General features: G+C 42.0%; 1 protein-coding gene across 5 annotated transcripts in view; it reads right to left on the bottom strand.

The window, feature by feature from the left end:
• Positions 1 to 3996, bottom strand: part of LOC108228561 — a 31255-nt gene that overhangs the window by 11132 nt on the left and 16127 nt on the right. The gene's annotated exons all lie outside the window — the stretch shown is intronic.

The raw sequence follows: 3996 nt of genomic DNA, 5'->3' as shown, positions 1-3996 counted from the left end.
TCCTCAGTTTTGTTATAGTTAGTTTTGCTGCCACGTCAGCCTTTTGTTTTCTACTTTTGTTATTTAAATAAATCAGTTTTTGGTTTTTTTTTGAAGATGAGTCTGCATATTGGGTTCGCCTCGCTGTCACCACGTCATGACACAGAGGGGGAAACCATCAAGTTCATTTGGAACTGAAATAAATTGTGACACCAGTCCTGTTACATCTCATACATACCTAGTACACACACACACACACATGGAGCATGTGGAGCTGAGCTCAGAAAGATCTGACATGAACCTCTAACAGGACAGAAAAGGACTCCAGGTTCTTTAATCCAGCCTGTATCTGTAGGTGGAGCTGCAGGTTTCCAGTTCAGCACAGCTGTGAACGCTCTCAGCTCCTTTTTACCAGGAGACAGGGAGTGAAGTGGGCCACAGCCTGAACAAGACAGCTCAGGTTTCCTCTCCACTTCCATTACATCATGAGAGGAACACAGACTGCCTGCAGGACAAACTGGTGTCTAAATCAAACCCAGATTTAGGACAGGCGGCCATGATGACACGCTTGGAGTAGCTGGAAGTGTGAGGACAGTCAGGCTGTCTGTTTTACCAGATGAGCAGAAAAAGCCTCCATGAGCACCCATGATGGAAGGATTCAGGCTTCTGAAGGACTCGTTTTTAGTCTGATGACTCAATGTTTCTACAGATATGACTCTGAGGACGTTGAGGTTCTGACAAGTCTTTGAAGATGTAGCTGTGGGAAGTGATGGACAGTCTGTTAAAATATTCACATTCAGGCAGAGCTCCCATGAAACCCCCCCTACCCCAAACACGTTCACCTGAAACTCATCAACATCAAACATTTCTGAAGAACATCTGAAGAACCTGGTTTGTTTAGCTGTGGCAGCCATCTTGTATCAGGGTGACCGTTGGATGTACAGTATTAGAAGCAGCCATCAGAAACTGTCAGGAAGCAGCTTCCTGTGAGTTTTTAACAGCTGCTTCTAATTCTAATGAAAGAGCTGAAGGGTCTGTTAGCAGCCACAGGATGTCTTTAACGTCAACCTTCAGCTCAAAATGTCTAAAAATGACTGAGTTACATCCATTCTGGGTTAGACTTGGCAGCCATTTTGATTCCGGTTGGTCACAGTATCCTAATAACATCTGTTTTAATTGTTTGTGTTCCGTTGATGCTTGTTGGCTCACAGAGACATCTTCACTGTGTTGATGGACCTTGGTCCAGTTCTCATTCGAACCTTCAACTCATCTCTGGATTCTCAGGTGTTTAAATGTTCTCCAGCTCCAGAACCAGCAGAACTTGAAGGAACTCCTTTAAACTGAAAGGTCTGAAGGTCTGATTCAGAGACCTGGTGACACGGCTCCATCTAGTGTCAGAAACACATTACTGCAGCTGAACAAACACGGGTTCAACTTGACCTTCAGACTCCAGCAGCACTTCTGTCTTTAATCAAGCCCAGCTGCTGCAGATGGAAGAGAACTCCTACAGAGGAGCTAACAGTGGACCTGATTCTGCTGCAGCTGGGGACACATGTTGGAGGCTGTTTGTTTCTGACCCTCCACCCTCAGAGTCACAGAGAGGATCAGTTTGTCTGAGCTCCTGCACTCGTTTCAGTGTCTTACCTGCAGCTGATGTCGGCTCAGATTCTGGCAGGTTCTGCTCCTTCAGGCTGGAATCAGCTGCAGGAGTCGGTCTCTGGGTGGGTTTAAGGCCGTTCTTAAAGACCTGATCTGGTGGTTCTCAGTGTTCATCCTGATGTTCTTTAAAAGAGGTCACAAAAAGTACAGTTTACAATAATGTTAGAGTTGAACTTCTTTAGGTAGTCTTTAGCCGGGTAGAACCTGTAAATGAGTTTGAAGGACACTTCTTTTACCTTGTTAGTGAGAAGAAAGTGATTCAGGAGCAACCAGGTAAATTTCAAAGATATTTTATCTTGAAAGTGATTCCAGAATGTTACAACAGCAGGAGTAGAAGTCATCTCCTACTGAAATTGAGATCTAATTAACTTATTATTTTTACAAAGAAGAGGGTTAAAACATATTTTTCCAACAGGAGAATGTAAGGGAGTGAGAGTCGGACACTGATGATAACTGAGTCTTGTTCTTTGTTTGAATAACATGCAAATCTTTGTAGAAATAGCACCAAAAACTTTTGCATATTCTCCAGAAGAAATGGGAATATTAAATTTAGAGTGAAATTCCTCATAACTCAGCAATGTGCCAACGCTGTTAAATAGTTGATCTACCAGAATAATGTTCTGATTAAACCAGGTATCCAAAAATAAAGTTTTCTTCTTATATAAAATGTCCTTATTGTTCCATATGAAGTACCGATAAGGAGAGAAGTTTGTAGATGAGTGACCATGATAAAAAGGCCTGACGGTGAAAATTAGTGTTTGATTAGAAGCTTTTGTGTATCAAAATTACAGACCAAGAACAAATTCAGCCCACTGAATTTAGAAAAAATATGGAATGGTATGACGTTCCAAACAGAGATTGGAGATTTAAAAAACTGACAAATCCAATTTATCTTAAAGGTGTTATTCAAAATGGAGAATGATAAACAGTTCAATCCTCCGTTTTCATATGAGTTCATTAGAGTAGATTTCTTAATGTAGTGAATCTTATTTTTCCAGACAAAATTAAATAATAATTTGTCAATTTCTTTCTTAGTTTTCTTGTCAAGTTCTAACGCCTGTGCAGGATAAATAAGCCTTCGGCCTTAGTAAGCAAAATACGACCACGCAGTGAAAGATGCTCCAGAGAGTTCCTCTCTGGTTCTTCTTGTTCCTGAAGGTTCTTCTTCAGGCAGAAAAAGCTCCTAAACCTGGTCTCCATCCTGTTCCACAGACCACTCTGACACGGAGGAGAAAACAGTCCAAACTCTTTTTATTCAAAGTTAGTGCATCTGTTTTAGCACTACATTACCCATGATGCACCTGTTTGCTTGTAGTTGCGTTCACTCCTAATTTAGTGAATTATTTTTCTGTGTGGTGCTGTAAGCGCAGCATTTATGCAGAAGGAATTGCCATCCGTTGTTAATCCTGCTAATATCGTGTTTGAATGCTGTGTGCGTCTTTAGGACGTAAGTAGAGTTTTCTGCCTGTGTTTATTTCAGTTTTTGACCAGGGTGGGGAAATAGCTTCCTATTACTCTGAAAATAGCCATCCAATATTCACGATGTTTTGGAAGAGCACGTTGTGATATTTACTGTTTATTTCCCACTTTCTGGCGTTTTTGTCATGTTGACATTAAGTGCATTTGATTGATAATTAATTTGTGGTGTTAGAGTGCCCTCTAGGGGATTTTCAGTGGTACAACAGGCCAATTTCCATACTCCATCCATGTGTGGCTGTAGTTTACCCACGTGGTTATTAATAAATACACTGCCTGGCCAAAAAAACAAGGTTACCCACTCTGATCTTTAGCTTTGATTACAGCACTCATTCTCTGTGGCATCGTTTCCATAAGCTTCTGCAACATCACCAGATTTATTTCCATCCAGTGTTGCATTACTTTTTCACCAAGACTCTGCATTGATGATGGTAGAGTCTGACCTTCAGGTCTGGACTCTATGATGTCTCACTCCCTGAACCACTCGTTCACAGCCCGATGAATCCTGGCTTTGTCATCTTGGAATATGTCTGTTATTCCATCCAATGCTGGAATAACCTGGTCCTTCAGTATATTCAGGTAGTCAGCTGACCTTTGACCTCATTCTTTGAGCTCATCTTGTTGCTGAACTTGGACCTGACCCCAGATCATAGCACTGCCCCCACAGGCTTGGACAGTAGGCAACACTTCACCCGCCTCTCTTTTTACCCTGATGGAACAGGGTCAGTCTGGACTCATCAGACCACATGACCTTCTTCCATTGCTCCAGAGTCCATCTTTATGCTCCGCAGCAAACTGAAGTCTTTTTTCCAGTTCGCCTCACTGATTAGTGGTTTTCTTACGGCTACACAGCTGTTCAGTCCCAATCCCTTCAGTTCCTTC

This window comes from Kryptolebias marmoratus, unplaced genomic scaffold (assembly GCF_001649575.2).
Source record: "Kryptolebias marmoratus isolate JLee-2015 unplaced genomic scaffold, ASM164957v2 Scaffold28, whole genome shotgun sequence".
Taxonomy (NCBI): domain Eukaryota; kingdom Metazoa; phylum Chordata; class Actinopteri; order Cyprinodontiformes; family Rivulidae; genus Kryptolebias; species Kryptolebias marmoratus.
The sequence above is the reverse complement of the archived record's forward strand: the minus strand, read 5'-3'. Positions and strand labels throughout refer to the sequence as shown.